At 36.0% G+C, this 27,192-nt stretch overlaps 1 long non-coding RNA gene across 1 annotated transcript; it reads right to left on the minus strand.

Annotated features, from left to right (window-relative positions):
* Positions 1-76: 76 nt before the first annotated feature.
* Positions 77-26,679, minus strand: LOC121134654. Its single transcript, XR_005871765.1, has 3 exons — positions 26,543-26,679; positions 24,795-24,950; positions 77-160 (listed from the first exon to the last, which is right to left on the minus strand). It is a non-coding gene; the product is annotated as an uncharacterized LOC121134654 (long non-coding RNA).
* Between the last annotated feature and the right edge of the window lie 513 nt (positions 26,680-27,192).

The following is a 27,192-nucleotide window of genomic DNA, read 5'->3' on the forward strand; positions in this document are numbered from 1 at the left end:
GTCTCATCATTCCCCAGAGGCCAGATAAGTATCCTGAACTCAAGGTAATACTGCCCCCACACTGCAGTACTCACATATATGACCAGAGGCCATTCAGGCTATCAAAAGTCCATTTTCTATCTTGGGTGTTGATCTTCTACTCAATCACAGGTCATGGGATCTAGAAAACCAGAGAGGAAACAGAAACTAAGGAAGAAAACATGCATCCAGTAAACACAACTTTAGAAATTGCCACCTAGACCTCTAGTCACTTAAAATATATCCAGTTGTCTAAACTTAAGTTTAAAAAGACAAACAACATTAGACATGACAATATGTTACCACCAGAGTGCAGCCATCCCATTACAGCGAGACCTTAGTATTCCAACTCAGCAGAAACACAAGAAAATGATCTTTCCTAAAACCAAATTTATGATTATGATAAACTAAGCAATAGTGGAGAGACTACATTAATAGCCCCTCCTTGATGATAAATTTGATGACTACCCTATATGCCATCCTAGAACTTTCATGCAGTGACTGATGGAAACAGAGACAGATACCCACAACTAAACTCTGAACTGAACTTCTGGAACCTAGTAATAGAGATGGAGGAGTGATGAGCAAAGGGGGCAAGACCATGTTGGTGAAACCCACAAAGACAGCTGACTGGATAAGGGTGCACTCTTGAATCCCAGACTGATGGCTAAGAGGCCAACAGGGACAGAGGACTGATCCATACTAAATGAATGTAGTACCAGTGAGGAAGCCACAGAAATCATGGGGCCGTGGGTAATAGGTCTGTGTTTACCATAGTGTATGAATGATCTTTGGGAGCCCATTCCAAATAGAGGGATGCTCTCTCAGCATGGACACATGGGGCAGGGCCTAGGTCTTGCCCTGGATGAAGTGACAGACTTTGGAGAACCTCCCAAGGAGCCTCACCCTCCCTGGGGAATGATGTGGGGATGGGCTGGAGGACTGGGGGAGGCTGGCGGAGAGACAAGGGAGGAAGGATGGGAGAGGGAGCTGGGATTGACATGGGAAGCATTCATGTTTCTAATTTAAATGAAAACATATATTGAGGAAAAAAAAGGAGATGAAAAAAAAAGCTCTTTAAAGAAATGGAGGGAAAGACAACAAAAAATTTAGAAGGAATCAACAAATCCATTAAAGAATGCCAAGAAAGCCAAGAAAAAACAAACAGGTGAAAGAAATTATTCAAGACATGAAAATCAAAATAAAAGCAATAAAGAAAACACAAAATGAGGGAATTCATGAAATGGAAAAAATCTAGATAAATGACAGGAACTATAGACGCAAGCATTGCCAACACAATTCCAGATAAAAGAGAAAAGTCTCAGGCACTGAATATACAATAGAAGAAAGATATTCATTTGTCAGGAAAATTTAGATCAAAACAAAACAAACAAAAAAACTACTAACACAAAACATCCACAAAATCAGAGACATCATGAAAACACCAATACTGAGAATAAAAGGATTAGACTAAGGAGAAGAATTCCACCTCAAAAACCCAGAAAATATATTTAACCAAATCATAGAGGAAAATTTCCTAAACATGAAGAATAATATGTTTAAAAATGTAGAAGCTGCCAGAACTCCAAACAGATTGGATCAAAAAAGAAAGTTCCTGAATCATCTAATAATCAAAACACTAAACATAAAGAACAAAGAAAGAACATTAAAAGTTGCAAGGGAAAAGAGCCAAGTAACACACAAAGGCAAACCAGTTAAAATCACACCTGACTTCTCAATGGAAATTCTAAAGTTCAGGATGGCCTAGACAGATTTCTTGTAGACTCTAATGTACCAGGGATGACAGCCCAGACTAACACACCCAGAAAGAACAAATGCAATCATAGAAAGATAAAACAAGATATGTCATGACAAAGTCTAATTTAACCAATATCTGTCTACAAATTCAGTCCTGTAGAAGGTACTTGAAGGAATAATCCAACCCAAGGCATTTAACTGCACCCAAATAAATATAAGGAATAGATAATATCACAACAGCAAAACCCAAAGAAGAGAAACATATAGGAAAATACACACCCACAATATGACCATCACCAGCATAATAACAGGAGCAATTAGTGATCAGTAATACCCCTCAACATCAATGAACAACTCCCCAATTAAAGGATACAGGTTAACATAATTAATTAAAAAAACAGGATCCTTCCATTTGTCGCATACAAGAAACATACCTAAACATCAAATGTAGATATTACCTAAATTTGCAGGGTTGGATTTTCCAAACAAATGGACCTGAGAAGACTTCAAATCAAAATTAATGAAAAGAGATGGAGAAGGATATTCCATATTCATTAAAGGAAAAACCTACCATAATGATGTCTCCACTCTGAACATCTTGCCCCAAATGCAACAGCACCCTTATTTGTAAAGGAAATAACACTAAAACTTAAATCACACACCAAAGCCAACACATTAATAGTGAGAGACATCAATATCCCACTCTCACCAATAGACAGGTCACCCAGAGAAAAACTAAACAAAGAAATAAGGGAACTAATAGATGGTATGATTCAAAAGGACCTAACAGATATCTATAGAACAATTCATCTAAACAGAAGAATATACCTTCTTCTCTGCAACTCATGAAACCTTCTCCAAAATGGATGATATACTCACTCACAAAGCAAATCTCAACAGATACAAGAAAATTGAGATAACCCTCTGTATCCTATCAGAGTACCAGAGATTAAAGCTGCATTTCAACAACAAAACAAGCAATAAAAACAAACCAAATCATTGAAAATAAACAACTCTCTAATGAGTTACCACTGGATCAAGAAAGAAATAATGAAATAAAGCCTCCTTAGAATTCAATGAAAATGAACCTACTCAGACTTATGGGGCACAATAAAAGTGTTGCTAAGAAGAAAATATATAGCACTAAGTGCTTGTATGAACAAATTAAGAGAATTCTCATACCAGTGACTTAGCACACTGGGACACTTTAGAAGAAAAAGAAGCAGACACACCTAAAAGAAGCACATGGCAGTAAATAATCAAACTGAGGATTGACACCAATAAAATGGAAAGAGAGAGAGCAATACAAGAATCAACGAAGAAAAGATATGATTCTTTGAGAAAATAAAAAAGATAGATAAACCTTTATCCAAACTAACTAAAAGACACAGAGAGTATATCCAAATTACCAAAATCAGAAACAAAAGGGGAAAGAGACAACCAGTGCTAAGGAAATCCAGGGGACTGCTATATTATAATTAAAAAATCTGTACTCCACAAAATTGGAAAATCTAAAAGAAATGGACAATTTCCATGACAGATACATTTTTCCATAATTAAACCAAATCAGATAAACAATTTAAATAGACCTATATAACACCTTGGAAATAGAAGCAGTCATTAAAACTTTCCCAACAACAAAAAGCCCAGGGCCAGATGGCCTTAGTACATAAATCTACCAGATCTTGAAAGAAGAACTAATACCAATATCCCACAGAATAAAAACAGAAGGAAAATTCCCAAATTCTTTCTGTGAAGCTACAGTCATCCTGGTACCCAAAACCACTTCAAGACTCAACAAAACAAGAAAATTGAAGATGAATTTCCCTCATGACATAGATGTGAAAATACTCAGTAAGTTTCTTGCAAACCAAATCCAACACCACATCAAGAGGATCACCTACCACAAAAAAGTGAGCTTCATCCCAGATATGCAGTGATGGTTCAACATATGAAAATTCATCTGGGTAATCCAGTTTATAAACAAAATGAAAAAATGGTCATCTCATTAGATATTGAACAAACCTTTGACAAAATCCAACACCTTTTAATGATAAAAGTCTTGGAGATACCAGGGATACAAGGGAAAAACCTAAATATAATTATAAAAGCAATGTCGACAAGTCAATAGCAAATAGCAAATTAAGTGGAGAGAAACTCAAACTAATTCTTCTAAAATCAGGAACAAAACAAGGCTTTCCATTCCATTTCCCTATCTATTCAATATAGTACCTTAAGTTCTAGCTAGAGTAATAAGGCAATGAAAGGACATTGAGGTGATACAAATTGGAAAGGAAGAAGTCAAAGTATCTTACTCACAGATGATATGATAATGTACATAACAAACCCCAAAATTCTAGCAGACAGATCATACAGCTGAGAAACACCATTAGTGAAATGACTGGATCCAAGATTAACTTGAAAAAAGAAATGTCAGTAAATCTCTTAGATACAAATGGTAAAAAAGGCTGAGAAAGAAATCCGGGAATTTACAACATTTACAATAACATCAAATAATAGAAAATATTTTGCTGTAACTCTTATCAAGCAAGTGAAATATTTGTATGATAAAAACTTCAAGTTTTTGAAAAAAGAAATTGTAGAAGATATCAGAAGATTGAAAAACCTCCCATGCTAATGGATCCATAGGATTAACACAGAAAAATGACAATCTTACCAAAAACTACAGATTTAATGTAATCACCCCTAAAATCCCAAGACAATTCTTTACAGACCTTTAAAGAACAATGCTTAGCTTTTTATGGGAAAACAAACAAACAAATAAAAAAACTGTATAGCTAAAACAGTTCTGTACAATGAAAGAATGTCTGGAGTTATCACCATCTCAGATTACAAGCTGTATTAAAGGGCTATAGTAATGAAAACCACATGGCACTGGAATAAAATCATATAAGTTTGTCTTAAAAAGGCAAAACAAAACAAAGCAAAGAAACAAAACAAACAAGTCACCTCCACCCCCCCAAAAATCCCCCAAAACCAAACAAAGAAGAAATTGACAGGTAGAACAATGGAATGAAATCAAAGGAAAAGACTTAAATCCACTCAACTATGAAACCTGCTTTTCAACTAAGAAGGTGAAATTTTACAATGAAAAACAGAAAGCATCTTCAACAAATGATGTTGGTTCATTTTGGATCTTGGCATATAGAATAATATAAATAGATCCATATCTATCACCTGAACAAAACTCAAGTCCAAGTGGATTCAAGACCTCAACATAAATCCAGAGACACTGAACCTGACAGAAGAGAAAGTGGGAAACAGCATAGAACACATTGGCACAGGAGACAACTTCCTGAACAGGACACCAATAATGCAGACACTAAGATTTAATGAGAGTTCTGATAGGTCTTAATCATAAAAGACCAGAGTTGGATATTGGGGTAAAAGCTGAAAGATGAGATGAAGGAGCAAGGCACAGCAACACCTTACATTGACAACTTCCCTTTTTAAAGAGAGTGAGTTCCTCTTTCTTCCCACATATAAGCCTTTCTCCAGCCAGTCATCCCACTTCTTGTTTCTGTCCAGTCGTCTTCCGTCCTGTCTGTCTGATGATGGAAAGTTCCACCCTCTGATCATTAGACATGTTTTATTTATAAAAACAAGATGTAACTACATACTCCCCTTTTGACAAAATTAAAAGATAACTAATATAAGAAAATATATACAAAAAGTATAATAACTATATGTAATGTATACTGGCAATAAACACTAACAATGACTAATCCATTAGCATTTAGCAAATTCAAAGAAATTATTCCATTATCTATCCTATGTTGGGGAGTCTAATTTCTAATTTACTTTCTATTTTAATTTGCATTATCCAATTATCTTTTAATGTATTTCAAACTTTTTACACTTAGCATATCTTTAGTGAGTTTCTTTGTTGAGTCTTGTAAACAAAGTTTTAACCTATAATTGGACTAGGACTTCAAAAATACCATTTGCATTATATGTCTGTAGAGAAAAGCAGAAATAGGTGTTTGTGAAGATTTATGAAATTTTATCCTTTTGGATATATGATATACCAATAAGCTAACTTACTGCTTCCATTGGGACAATTTTTTTTTCTGGATGATTTGTTCCTTTCCTTCAGATGTCTATTTTTTCCAGTGGTCTCCCAATTCCTTAGTTGGACACATTTAGTGTCCTGAAAAGACAAAAGTAAAATTCTTCCAAAACCCTAATTTTGATGAGGTTCTCTTATGGCAAATTATATCTAATCAAATGAAAATCATTGGTTAGATAAAATTAAACAGACATGATTTTTGATGAACTATCATCTCTTCTAATTAAGAGGTGTGTTGTTCAAATTGAATCTTTTTTTAAATTTAAATTGTAAACAAGCTTGATTCACATGTCAATCCCAGCTCCCTCTCCCTTCCCTTCCCCCCCTTCAGCCCTCCCTCAACCCCCCCACCAAATCCCCACTCCACTCTCCAAGGAAGGTAGGGTACTTCATGGGGGATCTCCAAAGTCTGTCATAGGCCCTCCCCATGTGTCCAGGCTGAGACAACATCCCTCCACGTGGAATGGACTCCCAAAGTTCATCTTGATGCCAGGGATGGATGCCGATATGTTGTCCGAGGCTCCAAAGAATGCTGAAGCCTCCTCACTGACACCCACCTTCAAGGGGTCTGGATCAGTCCCATTCTGGCCTCTCAACTACTGGTCTGTTGTCCATGAGCTCCCCCTTGTTCAGGTCAGCCATTTATGTGGGTTTCACCCTCCAAGTCTTGACCCCTTTGCTCATCACTCCTCCCTCTCTGCAACTGGGTTCCAGGAGGTCAGTTCAGTGTTTAGTTATGTCTGCCTCCGCTTCCATCAGCCACTGAATAAAAGCTCCAGGATGGCATACAAGAAAGTTGTCAATCACATTATCAGGGAAGGGCATTTAAAGTAGCCACTCCACTATTGGTTAGATTTCCAGTTGGTGTCATCCTTGCAGGTCTTTGGACATCGCACTAGTGACAGATCTCCTTTCAAACCTATAATGGCTCCTTCTGTTAAGGTATCTCTCATCCTGATCTCCTCTATTGTTCCCCCAACTCAAACTTCCTGCTCCCCCAGGTCCTTCTCTCCCCTCCTTTTCATCCCCTCTCTTTCTCCCAGCTTCCTCTGCCCACAGTGCTACCAATCCTCTCAGAAGATTCTCTCCCATTCACCTTCTCTGTGGCACGATGCATATCTTCCTTAGGGTCCTCCCTGTTTCCCAGACTCTCTTTCTGTGGGATTGTAGGCTGGTACTCCCCTCTTTCATGCCTAAAATCCATATATGAGTGAGTACATACCATGCTTATCTTTTTGTGATTGGGATATCTTACTCAGGATGGTTTCTTGTAGTGCTGTCCATTTGCTACAAATTTCAAGACTCCATTGTTTTTTTTTCCTGCTGAGTATTACTTCATTGTGTAAATATATCACATTTTCTCTATTCACGCTTCAGTTGAGGGTCATCTAGGTTGCTTTCAGGTTCAGGCTATTACAAATAATGTTGTTATGAACATAGTGGAATAGATGCCCTTGTTGTATGATTGTGCCTCCTTTGGGTATATACCTAAGAGGGGAAATGCTCGAACTTGTGATAGACTGATTCCTCTTTTCCTAAGGAATCTCCATACTGGTCACCTCTCTTCGTATCCTCTCCAACATAAATTGTCATTGGTGTTTTTGATTTTAGTCATTCTGACAGGAGAAAGATGTATCTCAGAGTTGTTTTCATTTGCATTTCCCTGATGGTTAAAGATGTTGAGCACTTTCTCAAGTGTCTCTCAGCCATTTTCGACTCCTCTATTGAGAATTCTCTATTTAGTTCAGTCCCCCACTTTTTAATTTGATCCTTTGATGTTTTGGAGACATGCTTCTTGAGTTCTTTGTAAATTTGGAAATCAGCCCTCTGTCAGATGTGGGATTAGTGAATATCTTTTCCCATTCTGTGGGCTGCATTTTTGTCTTGTTGACTATATCCTTTGCCTTACAGAAGCTTCTTAGTTTTAGGAAGTCCCATTTGTTAATTGTCATTATCAGTGCTATTGGTGTTATGTTCAGGAAGTGGTCTCCTGTACCAATTCGTTCAAGAGTATCTCCCACTTTCTCTTGTAAGATGTTCACTGTGGCTGGATTTATGTTGAGGTCTTTGATCCATTTGGACTTAAGTTTTGTGCATAGTGATAGATATGTTTCTATCTGAAGTCTTCTACATGCCAATATCCGGTTATGCGAGCACCATTTGTGGAAGATGCTGTCTTTTTTTCCATTGTATAATTTTAGCTTCTTTGTCAAGAATCAAGTGTTCATAGGTGTGTGGGTTAATATCAGGGATTTCAGTTCGATTCCATTGGTCTATCTGTCTATTTTTCTGCCAAAACCAAGCTGTGTTCAGGACTATAGCTCTATAGCAGATCTTGAAGTCAGGGATGGTGATGCTTCTGGAACTTCCTTTATTGTACAGGGTTGTTTTGACTATCCTGGGTCTTTCGTTTTTCCATAAAGTTAAGTATTTTTCTTTCAAGGTCTGTGAAGAATTGTGCCGGTATTTTTTTTTTTTGGTTTTATGAGACAGGGTTTCTCTGTATTGTTTTGGAGGCTGTCGGTCCAGCCTGGCCTCGAACTCACAGAAATCCACCTGCCTCTGCCTCTGCCTCCCGAGTGCTGGGATTAAAGGCATGCACCACCACCGCCCGGCCTTGTGCTGGTATTTTGATGGGGATTACACTGAACTGGTAGATAGCTTTTTGCCATTTTTACTTTGTTGATCCTACCAATCCAAGTGCATGGGAGATCATTCCATTTTCTGAAATCTTTAATTTCTTTCTTTAAAGATTCAAAGTTATTGTTATACACATCTTTCACTTGTTTCCTTAACGTTATCCCCAGGTATTTTATGTTGTTTCAGGCTATTGTAAAGTGAGATGGTTCTCTGATTTCTTTCTCAACCCATTTATCATCTGTATATAATAGGGCTACTGAGTTTTTTGAGTTAATATTGTATCCTGCCATTTTGCTGAAGGTGTTTATCAGATGTAGGAATTTCCATGTAGAGTCTTTTGGGTCACTTATGTAAAGTACCATATCATCTGCAAATAGTGAATGTTTGACTTCTTCCTTTACAATTTGTATCCCCTTTTCTTGTCTTACTGCTCCAGCTAGAATTTCAGGTACAATATTGAAGAGGCATGGAGAGAGGGGACAGCCTTGTCTCTTCCTGATTTTAGAGGAATTGCATTGAGTTTCTCTCCATTTGTCTTGATGTTAGCTGTTGGTTTACTGTATATTGCTTTTATTATGTTCAGATATGTTCCTGTTATCCCTGATCTCTTCAGGGCATTTATCATGAAGGGGTGTTGGATTTTTTCAAAGGCTTTTTCTGCATCTAGTGAGATGATCATATGGTTTTTCTTTTCCAGTTTGTTTACATAGTGAACTATATTGATAAATTTTTATATGTTGAACTATACCTGTATCCCTGGGATAAAGCCTTCTTGATCATGTTGGATGAATTTTCTGATGTGTTCTTGTATTCAATTTCCTAATATTTTATTGAGTATTTTCACATTAATGTTCATGACACAGATTGGTCCTTAGTTCTCTTATTTACTAATCTTTTATCAGTTTTGATGTTACCCTTAAATTATATTCACCCGTGGAAACAAATGCAAAAGCACTTTCCCAATGTAACACATTTCCTGGTTCACAATTGGAGGTCAAGACTTCTTTAACCTACACCAGCTGATTTAATACTATAGGTTTTTATCCCATGTCTCTTCATAGCTGTTGTTCCTTTCTTATTACCATTGAAAAAATTCAAAATTAACAAAACACTATGCAATCTCTTTCTGGGATTCTTTATCATTCCTTTCTGTTCATTTAGCATTTCCTTTAGAGTTCGAGTTGATCTTTCTATAATTCCCTGCCCTGTAGGAATTTGCGATATACCTATAATATGCTTTATATTATAATACACAAAAATGTTTCATTTTCATAGAAACATATGCTGGAGTTTTGTTTCTCTTTACTTGTGCAGGTGTGCCCATGATGGCCATGACTTCTAGTGAATATGTATTTACTGAATGAGCCTTTTCCAAATTCAAAGCATTTGACCATTGAAAACCTGAATAGGTATCAATGGTGTGGTTTACAAATTATAATTTTCCAAATTCTACCAACTGGAACACATCCATGTGCCACATTTGATTCCCCTGAGTACCCTTAGGATTACTTCCTGAAATTAGTGGAATTTTGTTGTATAAAGAACAAAGAGGACATTTCCTTATAATATCCTTGGCTTGTTGCCAAGTGATGGAAATATATTTTTCAAATCTTTGCTATTGGCATGGTATTTTCTATGAAATCCTGAAAACTTTAGCACATTTCCTAAGAGTAGTTGATCAGTTTCATCATTATCTTGTGCTAAAGGGCCTGACAAACCCATATGGGACCAGATATCTGTTATATATATGGGATGATTCCTGTTCCTGATTATGTCTTATAACTGAATAAATAATGAAGTAAATTCTGTATCATCTGGTATAAATTCAGTGTTGTCAATGTGCAAAACATCTCTTTGTGAGTTGTGAATGAGTAACTTTTTTAGAGGTTCTTTATGATCCATTAACACTATGAAAACAGCATATAATTCTGACTTTTGTACAAAATTATAAGGACTTAGATCCCCTGTACTTAAATTTTCAGATTTATAATTTGCCTTTCATGATTTATTTGCATCAGTATAGAATGCAGGGGTGCCAGTTGTTCGTATTTCACATTTAATGCAAGTAAGGATCCAATCAGTTTTCTTTCTAAGTTGAATTTTCTTGCTTTTGGGATAACTGTTGTTACCATCTCCCAAAAACTTATTACAAGCTCTTTGCCAGGGTGCATTTTCTACAAATACTTTCTCAATTTTATCACAGTAAAAGGTATTATAATTTCTGCTGGGTCTATTCCTGCTAATTGATGAATTCTCAATTTTCCTTTGAGAATCAACTCAGACTTCTTTCTAGATAAATTTTTAATGTTTTACTCAGTTAATGTGGTAGAACAATCCATTCTATGAAAGTTTCTTACCTCTGCATTAAAATTCCTGTAGGGGAATGCTTAGAGAGTAATAGGACTAGAATGTACTTAAGCTTTAGATCCACATGATCCACTTCTATAGTCTGTAATTCTTCTTCCACCAAAGTCAATTCTCTTTCAGCTTCAAGTGTTAATTCCCTAGGACTGTTTAAGTACTTGTCACCATCTAAGGTTTTGTTTAAATTAATCAGTTGATCAGGTTTTATCACAATAATGTGCTGTAGATGGGAAATGTCTCCTAGCAATATTTGAAAAATCATTAAGAGTCTACAATCTATTTCCCCTAACTTGTATGTTTTGGGGTCTAATTTTTGTAAACATATTTTATAGCTTAAATACTTAGTAGCATCTCCTCTTTGTATTTTTTCAGGAGGAATTTGTTGTTCCCAACAAGGCAATATTTTATTTACTTCTTCAAACATTTTTCTAATTTTTCTATATTTAAGTCAGATAAAAAAATCATCCATGTAATGTTTACTATAGATGGAGGAAATTGATTATGTATTATTTTCAATGATTGCTATATGAAATGTTGGCACATGGTGGGGGTATTTAACAATTCTGTTGGAGAATCTTCCATTGACATTTCATACAAGCCTGAGAACTATTATAAGTAGCCACTGTAAATTCAAATTTTTTCTCTGTCCTATTCTTGTAATGGTATACCAAATAAAATATCTTTTAAATCAATAACTGTATGAATCCATCCTTTACACTAAAACCAAAGGAATTCCAAACTGCAGAAAGCCCATTAGCCATAATACATTATTAACAACTTTTTCCTGATTTCTTTTTAACATATTGATTCCTCTACATGTTTAGCATTTAGTTGCTCTTCTACCAGCTCTTCTAAACACTGCAGTTTCCCTACTGTTAAAGGCCATTGTGTAATCCATTTAGATTTGTCTTCCAGCCATTTCAAACGTAGGGGTTTTGGTGTCTTTGGAATATTATTAGGTGTTGTGTCCTGTTCTTGCAAATCTGAATAGTCTGCAATTGTTCTTTATAACACTTTATTATAAATTTTCCAGAACCATCTTAATCTATGGTTTGTTTCTAAGATAAGGGAAATATTTATCTGAGTATTCCATGGTGTAACAAATCACATCTATACAAATTCCTTACAATATTAGCAACCTATGGCTTTAATACTTCTCTCTGTCCTTCTGGTCCTATACATTCTACACATCTCATGGTCTGTTTTACCTGAAATAAAGTTCTAATCCCTAAAAGTTGAACATTTACTTCCTGAAGAGGCCAATTTGTATGTCAAGATTCTTGTGATATAATTATAACATCCATATCTGTATCTATCAGACCCTCAATGATAATATCACTTATTCATACTATTAATTTTGGTCTCTGCTCATTTATAGAAGTCCTTCAATATAATTGTTTGTGATTTTTCCTGACCTTTTGCTCTGTATTTTATAGTTCTTTTATCAGAAAGTATGATTTCTTACAATCGGTATTATGCTCTTTAATTGCTCTGGAAAGGGATTTCCACAGTGACCTGAAAGATTGACTGGGACTTGGTATAGGGGCCTGTGGAGACACCTCAGTGAATTTTCTGATGGCAAAGTATTACCTTGATAATTTTTGCTCTCCTACATTCCCTTGTTCAATGCCTGCCTTTGCCATACATTTTCCATAATCCGCAAGGGAGGAGCATTCAGATTATATTAAAAAATAAACATTGCTTACAATCCCTTTTAAAGTGACCCTGTTTTTCACAAAACATTTGCCATTTTAGTTTCATTTTAAATCTATTGAATTCACCTCTTCTATCATTGTATCATTAGCAAGGTCATGAGCTTCAATATTAATTGTATCTTGGATCCAGTCCTCCAAAGTTGCTGACCTTGCCTTTAAAGGTTTAATTATCTTTTTGTGTCAGGGTGCCTCCCGCCATAACTCAGCCATAGCATTATCATGCCCATCTCCCAGAGAAGACGTGACTCCAGGTCACGTTGCTGAAATACCACATCTTACGATAGGAATCAAGTTCTGAGAAAACAGACTTGCGGCTTATCTGCATAGTCACTAGGGTGTAGGCTTGTACCATAGAAGGCAGAATGTGAAAGATAAAGTTAGAATCTGCAGTTAGGTTATCACAGGAAACCCATCCCACTGGCCCTTGCTCCGCGAGGCTAATTGCAGCTTCAGTACACCCCCCCATTCCTTCCCCTCCTCCCTTCCCCTCTATAAATCCCTTTGGGATTAAATAAAGTTTGTTGGCTTGATCAGAACTCTGTAATATTGTCCTTCTTCATAGCTCCTGGCCCCCATCTTTCTCCTAGGTGTTCTGCAGATCCACAGGTCAGGGCACGCATTGGGCATTAGCATTTTCAAAAACCATGGTTTCAGTTATTATTTTTCTACCTTCTGAATCTGATATCATTATATTTACTGCTGATGACAGTCTTTGTAAGAAATCAGTGAAGGCTTTCTTTGGGCCCTGTATAACTTTTATAAATGACTCAATTTTATTTCCTACTTCTCCAATTTTGTTCTAAGCATTTAAAGCTGCTGCATGGCATAAACCCAAGAGGTATGATCATATAGACATTGTCTTTCTCAAGCAGGATAATTTTCTTTTCTAAGAATTTGATCTTAGAGAAGGGAAATATACACACCTCTTGCTTTAGACCTTTGTTCAATGTTCTTAGTCTATTCTCTGAACCAAGAAGTAAATTTTGATTGTGGACCAGGCATTAGTACAACTTTTATCAAGTCTATCCAGTCTATAGGGCTAACTATATTATAAACTGACTGTGTGATTATCGTCTGCTTCACAAAAGGTGAATTTATGCTACATGAAACTGCCAGTTTCTTGAAATTCCCTAAACCTAATATTGTCACAGGCTTCCAAGTGCTCTTATAGATGCTCCATCATTTGGCAATTCTTGTATAGTTACTGGATATATTAGGTTGGTTTCATAAGAGCTTAGAGTGTTCCTTTTTAACCTGAAAATGCATTGCTGAACTTATTTAGCCTTTAATTTCTCATTTTGTGTTTGAATGTCTCTATAATCTGTTTTAATAAGTTTTTCTGAAGCCTGCACCTTCACACTCATGCGACCCAACTTTTTGCACATAATACAAGAATTATCTGTGACATTTAACAGTATATTTATCCCACTTGATTATTCCTTTATTTAATTGTTCCATTTTTAAATCTTGTGTTGCATAATCATACAAAGACATAAGTGTCTTCATTGTAAATGTTTCCCATTTATAGTGTGGTAAATTTCTTTTTTTAACCATTTCCTTCCTTTAAGAATTCCCTATATACTTACAAAATCTACCAACATGTCAGTGAAGTATTGTATGGCTGTGAGCTGAGAGTAGCAGCTTGAGAGGAAAGAGAGAGGGAGAGAGGAAAGAGAGAGTGAGAGGGAGAGAGGAGAGAGGAGAGAGGGAGAAAGAGAGAGAGACAGAAGAGAGAGAGAGAGAGAGAGAGAAAGAGAGAAAGAGAGAGAGAGAGAGAGCTGGTTGTCTGAAAAACACACATGGGATTGTTAAGAAGAAAAATGTGTGGAATTTACTTCCCTGAGGGCAAAGTCACTGAGTTTGGGTTGGAACTGAAATCTGTTAAGAAAAACTACAACAAAAATTGTCATATTTGCTGAAAGATTTGGGAAAAAAATAAAAGAAAATCAAGCTCTCCAGGCAGGAACCTAGGTAGCTCAGGCCTGTGCCTTGGTAGGTGGCCTCAATGCCTTTTTTCCCCATGAATTCACATGTTTACATTGGTGCCAGTCTGTAACACAAATTCTAATAGGTCTTGATAGTAAAAGCCCATAGATTTTATTTTTGGTTTTATTATGTGAATATGTACATGTCTATCTGTGAATATCTACTCATACAAATGGTTGCCCTGTGGAAGACTGAAGTATGAATCAGATTCCCTTGAACTGGAATTATAGGTAGTTTTGAGCTGCCTGAAATGGGTGTTGGGAATTCAACTCAGGTCCTCTAGAAGACAGGCAAGCACTCTTAACCATTAAACCACCTCTTCAGCCTGTTTGTTTGTCATTTTTTAAACAGATACATGACTGTTTAAATACAGAGACAGGCAAACTTAAAAACATGTTGTATAAAAAAAGATATATGTATTTACCATTGGTGCATGCCTTTCCTACCTGCACTGCAAGGCAGAGGCAGAGGCAGAGGAAGACGCAGAGGCAGAGGCAAATGGATTGCTGCAAGTACAAGGCCATCCAATACTATACATAGTGAGACCATATCTAATAAATAAATAAAAATAAGGAAGATACCAGAGTAGACTCCTAACAATAGCAGAAAAGAAGCGTGAACTGGCCTTCTCCTGTGACTATATTGGTGCCTAGTCCAATTGTCATCATAGAGGCTTCATCAAGCAACTGGTAGAAACAGATGCAGATCCACAGTCAAACATTAGCCGAGTTTGGGGAATATTTCAGAAGAGGAGGTGAGAGAATTGTAGATGACAGAGTCAAGGACACAACAAGAAAACCCACAGAATCAACTAACAGGGGCTCATAGAGGCTCACAAAGACTGCACTGATAACAAAGGAGCCTGTATTGGATTGAACTAGGTACTCTGCATACAAGTTACAGTTGTGTAACTTTGTCCTTTCGTGGAGCTCCTATCAGAGGGAATGGGGACTATCTCCTAATCTTTTACAGGCTTTAGGGATCCTGTTCCTCATACTGTATCGCCTTTTCCAGCTTTAACACATGGCTCGGTGATTATTCTTCCTGCGACTTCATAGGCCATGTTTTGTTGATACTATTAGGAGAACTGCCCCTTCCTAAACAGAAATAGAGAAGGAGTATATTGGGGTGGGTGGGAAGAGAGTGGAGTTGTGGGAAAGAACCGAGAGGAAAGAAGGGAGGGGAAATTGCTGTCAGGATGTAAACTGCATGCATGCATACATACAAACATACATACATACATTAAAATAAATAAACTTTATTTTATTTATTTATGTATTTGTTTATGAGACAGGGTTTCTCTGTGTAACAGTCCTGGCTGTCTTGAAACTTTCTTAGTAGACCAGTCTGGCCTCAACCTCACTGAGATTCACCTACCTATGCCTCCCAAGTGCTGGAATTAAAGGCGTGTGCCACCACCGCTAGGCTAAAAAACAAACAAAATTTATAAGCATAAAGACAAAAGAAAAAAAGACAACTGAGCTATAAAAAAGTTAAAATTTATTTTAACTAATCTTCTAGATAACCTCACCATACTAGTAAAGAGAATCCAGAACATAACGTTTATATATACAATATATACAATAATAATTATATAATTATAGACAATGTATAACAGATTTGTTTACATGAGAAATTTCTCCTAAAATCAATTTAAATATCATATTCTTGTTTTTTCTTTATTTTATCTCTTTTATGATACTGACAATTTGAGAAACTAATTGTATCCAGTTCAAAGGGTGAAAATATTATGTGAATTTTAATGAGACCAACCAGATAAAGAAAAGCTTGGGCTCTTTGCCCAGAGATGTAATGATGAAGAAGTTAGCCACTAACAACATTACCAGGCAGAATTTCAAAGGTGGAATGGGGGAAATGTGCAATAGGAAAAATTTTCAAAGCGAATTTCTGTAAATTAAATAAATGTCAGACTGACATTTTTGGCTTGATGATGCTGCATAATGTTAGAAGCAAGACATAATACATAGTGGTATGGAGAGAACATTCCACTTTTCATGTTTGCAGTGAACATATGACTCAAAAATAGGGAAATTGGAAGTTCTTGTTTGAATGTTCCCTCATTTTAGCTGATGACCATCGAGAGTGCCCAATGCCTAGATTAGTTTCTGCTAATACTGTGTCAAGCTTCTGTTTTCACACATGGAGTAGGTATTACCTTTATTCATGTATGTTGATATCTTATTAAAGTTTCTCCCTAGTTACTTTCTAGCTTGAGACAACCTAGCCAGTGCATTGATGGCTAATGACAAGAGACTCTGGCTGCTCATTCACCTCATCAGTTAGTGCAGGGATTTCTTAACTGTTTTGTTGTTGCAGCTTCCTGAAAATCATCTGAGGATAAGCAGTTTTGTGGATAATTTAAGTCTCTACACAGAATTCACTGGCCTGTCATCCTCATCACTGCATGAAACTACCATAAATATTTAATAGTTTTTATAGGGTGTCTAAGGATCAGTAGCTCTAATTTCCCAACCACAGCAAATCACATAGGCTAAGGGGATAATCCCTAAAGGTTCAGGTAGTTCTTTACTAAGGTGATATCCAGTCTGTACTATCTTGCTGTTTCACAAACTTAAATATGGCATGAAAAATGGCAACGATGAATATCCAGAATAAAGACAATCTATAGAAAGCATGATTGTATAACATTATTTGTACCAATGAGTTGGGACTGAAATCTTTTATAGATAAGACAAAGTGGATCTCATTAGTCGCTTCACCCAGAGTTAGAGTTAGTGGTGTATTTCTTATACATTTTCCTATCTGTGTGCATCATGCAGAGGAGAAAACATCTCTGATTCTCTGCATGAAAGCAAGTCAGATATTTCCCAAGGCTCACTGTTTAAGCAGTCAAGGGTGACCTCATTTTGCAGCTTGCAGCTGAGTTGGAGTTTCCAGGTTTAAGTGATTCACAAAAGGAGGATATATGTGTAGAAATAAGCCTCAGAACATGTATGTGAAATTAGTATGAAGAAAACAGGACACAGGAGTTTCAACCTGAGAGGAAACAACAATTAGTGGAGGTGACTAAAGATGGAAGAGAAAATGTCATTCCCAGTTTAAGGTAGAACCAAGGCCTGATATAGCTGTGTTATGAATTTGGTCCTCTACTAGTATCTTTGTCCATTTCTCTAAGACTGTTTGTTGAATTCAAATGTATAATTACCCATAATACAATCATATTTGTTGAATTCAAATGTGTAATTACCATTAATGTAATCAATATTACAATAATTGGATCATTTTGTAGAAAAAATATGAACTAGCTATGTATATAATTATTGTCACACCTGAGGAGTTCAAAATTACCCATGGGGTTGTTTTTTCTGTCATGGCACACTAGTGGTGGATAGTAATAGTAAGGTTGATTTTGAAGACTGATTGTCTAGAGTATGTCTGAGTTTTATTTTCTTCTTTAACTCGCATAGCTTTCCACTTATGTAAAAGTTTCTTCATTATTTATGAAAAGTGAATTCAGAGCTTGCCTCCCTGAAGTTTTGCTGCTGTTTTGGTGTTCCAATATCTGAGAGGCTCCAAAGTGCTGAGTATCAAGAATAGCTTTTCCAATATCTCTCCTGAGAGATACTTTGGTTAATAATCATAAAGATCACCAAAACCAAAACAAACAAACAAACAAACAAAAAACAATCATAAAGATCCTGTTTAGGAAGATTTGGGAAGGAAAACTTAATATATATAATGTGATTGAGAACACATGAAATCCTTGCAATATTTTTCCACAGCTGAATAGAGTGTAGCAACAAAGGTGAACTTCCTGAAGCCATATAGCTGTTACCAGTCCATGAGTAGAACTTGGTGGCTCGCTGAGACAGTGTACTATGTGGCCATAAGGACCAGCAGGAATATTTTTGGCCAACAAAGTTCTGATATCTTTACTAATTTCAAATTAAAGGTGTGATTTTTCCTTTTAGAAAAGGAAACATTATAAATTATAAGATTATGGTCAAGAAAATTTATATTTTACGTGTGATAATGCCTTGCACATTCTTGTGTGATTAGATAGTGCTTTTCCCACTTAGATAAATCATTCCTAAGTAAATGACTGCTTTGAAAATTATGACTTATTTTTTGATTCTTTACATTCCTTGTCTACTAAGGCTGAAAACAAGTCTAATATTGTCTACATTTCTGCTTGGTTTTGAATAACAGAGAAGAATATTACACAACATGTTATAGTTTCATAAAGGGAAATGTAGATGGCTAACTCCTGGTTGAAGATTTGGGGTCACTGAGTAAGAGAGAATACTTTATGGAACCTTTACAATATGATTATTTGCATAGATTTTCTTCAATAAAAGTATAACCAGCATTGATTGTTCTGAGTAAGACATACTGAAACAGCACATCAGAGACAAGAAGATTTGGCCAGAAATAATGACAGTGTAATACTGATTTCAGAGGTTAGCATGAAACTAAGGCTAATTATTTTGTTAATAACTCAGAGGGACTTCACAAATGGTTATCCTTGTTCATTTGTATTCTTTGCTGGTACAAGAGAAGAGCTGCTATGTCTTAATGGGCAAATGTGCTTGCCGCCAACCATGATCACCCAAAGAAAGATACATTTGAAGAAAATATATAAGGTAAAGGTCCATACAAATATGCAGATGCTTGCTGGGATCTTAAGGGAATCCCAGTATGGGATTAATGTTAAACTAAATAACTAAGTTTGCTTAAAGCAATCACAAAGGAAACAATATTTTTTTACAGTTGAAACAATATCTTTTGGTAAGACAAATCAATGGGCTGTCTACCTAAGTCTGGCAGCATCAGTACATACCCACCTGATAAAGTGTAAGGGGCAAGGGCTTGGGATGCCCTGTAGGTGTAACCCACTCTTGACTTTTCTTTACCAGAGGACACTGAATTCTCACACCATTTATAGCTTTATCTTCCTGTTTAGATTGCCTAAACAAAGTTAGCTTATTTCCCAGAAATACATTATTTCTGTATGTTGGAAATTTGGTAGTTTACATTAATGTTATTAGAAGTGCCAGGTGTGCATGGTGTGTGTGTGTAGGGGGTGTGGGTGTGGGTGTGGATGAGAGAGAGGTGGAAGGGGTATGAGTTGAAGTCAGAAGACACCCTTTGGCATTAGTCTCCACTTTACACTAGCTTGAGACATAGTCTTTTCTTGTTGCTGCTGCTTACCATTGCTTTATGCTTGCCAAGCTAGCTGGAATATAGGTATCTGGGAATTCTTTTGTCCCTTCCGCACTTCTCACTGTAGAAGCACAGGAATAGAGACAATGCTGCTTCTAGCTTTTTTCAGGCTCTGGGGATTCTAACACACACCAAGACCTCACTGAGCTATGTCCTAGACCTTTGATGTGTCTGGTTTCCAAGAGGACTTGCAAAGATGGTGCTATTTCCTTGTCGGCTTAGTATGGTGTTTTTGAATATTTTCTCCTTTGATTTTCTGTATCTTAATAAAAATTAGGATGGAGAGGGCATATTAATCAATAAAATAAAAAAAACCTCAAAATATCAAAAACCTTATAACTAATTAGTCAATCAATCCTCTTTAAGTTGGCAGCTCATAACCCTGAGTAGCTCCAGTTCCAGGGGCCTAAAACCCTACTCTGATCTCTGAGGGCAAGCACAGGCATACATGTGGACAAAAGACCTATACACATAAAATTAACATTAATGTACTATTCCATGTAGCAATTGTACATTAAATGTCAAGGTATTGAAGAGGGTTAAAGAAGAGAACAAACTGTAGGAGCACAGACGTGGCGTGAAACAGAAGAAAGACTGTAGATTAGGCCAGGAATAGCTTCAGCATTTAAAGTATGTAATGAGTGTTTATGCCATGAGTTTGTAACTTGTAGCTGTGCTCTTTTCCATTTTGGTCTCTGTCACTCATGCATATGAGGTTTGAGGTAGACCAAAGAGAATTTTGGGTAAACTATGTATCAAGTTTCATTGTCCTTTTATTGCAGAATTTGGTTTCTTTGGATTGATTTTGGTGAGAGAAATGAAGGCATAGCAAGCAGTCCCTGTTACTGTCTCTCTGAGGGGATTTCAAATGAGCTGATGGCTCTGGGTATGAATGAGAAGGAGGTGCAAGACCTGCCTTGTTGGATTTGATTTGGATTTCTAGGTGATCTTGTCATTTTTCTGTCCTTTTGCTCTCATTTTTAAACAGTAAAACATGCCAATTCCACAGTGAACATTGGCTTCATTTCCTCCTGGATGAAAATTAAAAACAAGGAGGAGTTGGTGGTACTATCTGAATGTCATCTAGCTTGAATTTCTAATGCTAACTTCCTCCAGATATGATTCTCCCCACCTCCTGCACTAAGCAGGATCTTTCCCCAAAGGCGGAAGTCTTGTTAATACATTCTTTCATGGCTCCTGACCTTTTCTCTGTGATGTCATTCCTCAGACCTGTATCCAATCAGCTCACTTCTGTTTGTTGGAGAATCATAGTATCAATAAAAGAGGATATTCATGGAGAGTTTAGCATGATACTAAATACAGAAGTTCACTCTAGGCATAAGAAAATCCGGTCCTGGGACACCGGGGGCTTATTTTGCAGGTACTATCCATTTCATTGGTATTGTCATTAAAATTAGGTGTACTTGGGAAGGTTCTGAGTAAAGGATAATCTATTGTAAAGCCCAAAAATAATTATTGATATCATCCAGGGACATGATTTTAGAAGCACATTCATAAAATTCTTCGGTTACAATTCTAATGTATTTATGGAGTAAAATATTTCTTACCTATCTGGTGTGTTTAGTATTAAATTTAATGATATCTAAATGTTAAATATACCTGGAAAGACATCTTTGTTAGTACCACAGATTTATAGACACTGATGACTTCATAATCTACATGCCAGTTCCTTCACTTCTGATAAACTGCAGATTTAGTAATTCTAAAGGGCTAGAACCCAACTTGCAATGAAAAAAAGTAAAATTTTAAACTAAATTTTTGTAAGAAAAATGACTATAAAATAAGAAAGATGTATAGTATTTGATGAACTACTAGAAATATCATTCAGTCTCATTATAGAGATGTCTGTGTGGCTGCCAGTGTACATGCAGACATAATAGAAATATAGTTCCTCTACTATATTTGAAGACTTATTTTATTTTACTAAGAACTTGAAAAGGAATTTTATTTCATCACTTTCGTTTTAGAGTCTACAAAAATGTCAGAATGGTTTTCTGTTTCTTGCCGGAGGAAGTGTATCACTAGGGGCAACTTTGAGAGCTGTCTGCTACTTCTGTTAACTCTTGCTGCATTATGTTTGTAGATGAAGATGAATTTCTGTTTCCTCCTCCATCTGTCTGCTGTCTACTCCCCCAGCGTTATGTACTTTCCCCTTGAACCGTGAGCCTAACTAAACTCTTCTATAAGTTGCTTCTGGTAATGATTGTTTATCACAAGAACAGATGAAATGACACAAATCCCAGCGTGTGCCACTTTCAAAGCATAGACTCCAAGTCCCTGTCCACCTCAATAAAGTGGGACACCAGTGCAGGATAAACTTCTATCACAGACACAGGGACAACTGCTGAAGTTATATGATTCCATTTGAATAGATAAGCTTTAATTCAAAACATTAAATGAAATTAGATTCACAAAACTAAAGTTTAAAATGAAATTAGACATGACTTCATCATGCACATGTTGCTTTTTGTTTGTCTTGTTAGCAGTTTTTGTAGCAAAGGTATTCATGAAAATGAAGAAATTGAATGCTCACTGAAGAAAGGGATAAGCTGAATAATATTTAGCATATTATTGTATACAGAGATGCAAGCATTTTAGTTAATATTACAAGGTCCACTATAATAAAGTTAAGCAATAATAAAAGGTAAGCGACTTAGTAAATATATACACACTGTTTATGTTATATAATACAAATATAAAACTCACAAAACATCACCAGAAAATCAGTAATCTAATAAAATTCTTAAACAATGATAGCGAGCATGTAAGAGTATATGTAAAACAATTAGGAAAGCCATAATGAATTTAGTATGAAGACTGTTTCCTAGTTAAATCATTTTTTAGCAGAAGTTTTCAGGTTCCTCTAGAGTAACCTTAATATCACCATTTAGTGTAAAATTTGATCTATTATCAAAACGCATTTAGTAGTCTCCCTTTTCAATCATAAAGGCTTAAACTGCATTCTTGAAGATTTATTTATAAAACCGATTGTTCTTTTACTATCTAGTTGGAGCAATGCTAATAACAAATTATTGCCTATAACATATAAAAAGTATTAGAAAACTAACAAATAAAAATTAAACACAGGTTTATTAAATAAAAATTTCTTGAAATTTTAGAGTTCACTTCATTGAAAATCCTTAGTAGGTGATAGTACAAACCAAGATGTTTCAATGCACCCAGGTTCACAACTTTCTCTTTGTACTCAAACTTTTACATATTTAATGTAGATTTAAATTTGTCTACAGTTCTTGAGTTGAGCAATATTCTCACCATGCTTTGTTTCTGGGCTTTATTCCAATTTTTAAATTTGTTCACAAAATTTCCCACCCACTTTGTACCCTGCCCCGGTGCTAAAATTGCTGCAATACATTACAGATCACATTTCTTAGACATATTTTTACACCTTCTTAATGAAAACAAACAAAAAGTCTATTTTCAACTTTTACGTACAATATTTTCCCATTCGACTACTAATTACCTTAGAAGTGAGTAGTAAGTTAAAATTAGTCTAAATCCTAATATTTTCCAAGCCACTCAAATCTGACTAAAAGTAATGTAAATCCTAGTCTTTTTTAAGCTACCTAAATTATTCTATATATTAGGAGGTTGGGAAGCTAGGTTGTCACCAGTGTGACCTCACTTGTTTTCTATGCTCCAAATTTTATCTTGGCCCATTGCCACTAGAAATTAAAAACTGTATTTCTTATCTCAATGAAATTAGACTTTCATGAACATAAATATTGATCATGTATTCTGGGAAGTCTCTCTCAAATAATCAAAATCAGATGTGAAGAGCATAATTTTTCTGGTCTTGCCTTTCTTCTTTATAGTAAACTGTAAGATCAGTTCTGATGAGTCGAACTTCAGTAGAAGCCACAGTGAGACATTGCTAGTCATTGATAGATAAGGGTGCTAAATCCACAACTGCACAAATCTAACATGACAGACAAGACAGTCACAGTAACTTCTGTTTCAAATGAGAAATGACATCCTTTAGTGTGAAAAACATGAAATTTTAGTATTGTATTACTTTAAGTCCAGTGCAATCCCCAACTAACAGGGAGATATTATAAAGACATAAAGGAACAAAAATAGCTAAAAGTGCAATTACCTTTTTGTGCCTCCATGTCATACTAAAGAAGAAAAACATGTGACACTATTTGTTTTTGTATCTTATTACCTATTCTTCATTTGAGTGTTTAAAAGAAATAAAAATAAAAACCTAATGAGAAACCATGAAAGTAGGTTAACATGAAGATATTGTGTTTTGGCAATCTTCTTTCCAGATTGGTATCTTAAATTTTGGCTTCAGAGCCCCAGAAACTATTTCTAATTTTATTAGGTTTTCATTATCCTTTTTTCATTTAATATTGCTCTATGCATTTACTTTTCTCATGTGGTCTCAATTGCTATTACTTCCAAGAACATCATTTGATTTTCTTTTTTATTTCATTTTAGATTTCCTGAATGAGTTCTTCAAGTATGAGTCTCGAAAATGTTTATGGTTTGAAGTCAAAACCTGCATGTGTATCACTAAAACGAATGATTCTTCTACCCTATATCTTTCACAATGTTAAGAAGTTTTTGAAGCACTCACCTTATTCATGAACCTATCTGCTGATACAGCCTCCTCAATGTGTTTCTGTTAAAGTGGCCTCCACATTGAGTATCTCTACTACTGTCTTCTCTAAGTGAGAAGCTTGAAGTTCAACTATTTCTCTCCCATCTATTACTCTATAATCTCTTGATTGTACCATATAAATGAAGGCTGGCCATACTGCTTCCAATCTATTTAACAGCCACTTGAACTGTTTCATTCATCATTAGGACAGCCTATGTCATATTTGCATTGGTCAGTCTCCATTTCAATGCCAATATAACAATTCAAAAAGAAACTGAAAGAAAAATGGTGTGAGATAATGTTTGTTGTTTGTGAATGTGCTATAGACCAAAGCTTAGCCTCTGCCATGCTGAGAGTGTCCACTACAGCTTACCTTCAGTGTGATGCTCCAGATCCTAACTGATATGGAACTCCACAAATGTACTGTATCCTTTCATGATGTGTGAATACTGTTCTGGCTTCTGCTTAAAAACTTTAGTCAATTCTCTTGAAGAGTCAGTGGTTTTTCTTTGCTTTAGCACCATAAATTCTAGGGGAGTAAAATATTATTATATACACAGTATGGCCTATGAGTCTGTGATTTTTTCCTTCCATACTAGACTTGAAAAACCATACGGACAGAGGTGCATTTAAATTATATTTTCCTAAAATTCTAAAGAAGATGCTGAACTTGTTAAAAGACAGATTTCTGTCTTTTCATTTACTAGTGATTAAATGGAAATGAATATAATCAATTGCTCTGGTCCTGCTGCAGCACTGGCTCAGATCCTGAGAAATGGATGGGGTGTCAGCTCCAAGAAAAGAATTGTTGGACCACTACATGAGTTCACAAGAGTGGCCAGACACAAATAGCACCATAGCTATCTTTATTCATACATCAAAACAATCTGTTTTCCTCTATTAACAAACAAGTTTTTTTCCACCCTCCTATGTTCAAATCCAGCAAAAACAAATAGGTCAAATATTTTTCCCCATCTTTATACCAAAAACAACACATCATTTTGCTAGTTTGGCCAAATATGGAGCCAGGTACATCCTTTCTTTACAAAACTAGAGGGGATAAACATAGGTACACATTTTCAGGAACAACAATACTGTTCAAAGCATGTTTACAGAAATAGGGGTGATCTTCTTTTGACACTGTCAGCACTGAATCAGGGCAGCTCCCAGGGTCTGGAGTGCCAGCTGACATCTCCAGATCAGAAACCTGAGAAACATAAGCTCCTAAAGACTTTTAGGGGAAAGTATTGGAGAAAAAAACAGGGTTTCCAGGAATGATCACAGCTGTCCCATGCATGTTTGACAAAGTGACACTAAAAACCTCCAAAAGAATCATCAATATTGTGAGAGAGAAGAGAGCATGAAGGTCACACAGTCCCAGCAATTCTGCAAGGTCCCAAAGTCCACTAGTCCTGAGTGAACTGTCCTGTGGCTTTTGCCTCATCTCGAGACCCATTGGACAAGCACTCATATAGTCCTATAAAACTAGACCAAACATTTCTCAATAGTCAGTCTTTTTGATTTGTAAGATAGGCAGTCTACAATGGCATCTGAGAACATGACATTTCTTTTATACTTGATTTTAGAAAAATTTTACTGAACAATTAAAACACAAATTTGGTGATGTACTGCAACTTTTGAATGGATCTAGAACTATATGTAGGCTTTAAAAGACAAATTCAGTTACTTGCCCTGTTTTAATGACTGGGATTTCACCCTCTTCTCCTGAGACAGGTGCATCAGACAGTTGCTCCCACAGGATCAACGTTTATGATTAATAGGGCATTTGACTGTCCATACAATTTTAAACTGTTCTTTTCATCTCAGTTTCAAAGTTTGAAGAGGCTGGCCTGTCACTGTCACTTTAGTCTGCACTGATTGCATTGCTTCTGAAAGACTACATTTCCAGCTTTGAAGTTCAGAGTCCTGATTTAGACAAAGAAGAGGATAAGGGAAACAGCTTCAGTGGGGTTTTCTTTTACAGAGCAACCTGACCTGATTTGAAGTTGAGTGATTGTAGAAGTTAATTGTCAGTCTCTGTTAGTACCAGATGGATGCCTAGGCACTGTCTCCCTAAAGGAGGATGGAACAAAAACTTCAAAAAAGACTGATAATACTTACCCATAGTTATTTCTTCAATCAAACTCAGCATCAAGAATTGATTCTTAACAGAAAAGAAAAATCAGACCATTATCACATCTTGATTCACCCACTTTCAGAGGAATCTGGTCTTTCACACAGTACTTTCCTCAGGTCCTGCTGCCATCTCCTCTCTGAAGAGCAACTGTGACATCACAGTGGAATTGATCTAGAAGTCAGACATCAGAACAGGCTGTGATACTATAACAAGCAACATTGTCACATGCCTTTCAAGAAAACAACCTGTTTTCTAACTATATTTCTTTTCTTTATAAAAATACCACTAATATGTAAGAATTTTAGGTTTCTCCTATACAAACTTTATATATATGTATATATATACATACATGCATATATAAAAATAATACATATGTAGAGAGAGAAAGAGAGGAGAGAGAGAGAGAGAGAGAGAGAGAGAGAAAGAGAAGGGAGAGAGAGTTCTAGACTCCATACAAGCAATTCTGTATTTAACAACTCTGCATAATGTATAACATCTGAGGCTGTATATTTCTGTCCCCATAATGTTGCTGTTTCTACAGGGATGATTCTCAGACACTCTTTTATCTTCAAAGTTCTTCATGCTGGTGCAAATCTCTCTTTAACAGAGTGTGGTTTTCACTATAATTTTCATA

This window comes from Mesocricetus auratus, unplaced genomic scaffold (genome assembly GCF_017639785.1).
Source record: "Mesocricetus auratus isolate SY011 unplaced genomic scaffold, BCM_Maur_2.0 Super-Scaffold_100029, whole genome shotgun sequence".
NCBI lineage: Eukaryota > Metazoa > Chordata > Mammalia > Rodentia > Cricetidae > Mesocricetus > Mesocricetus auratus.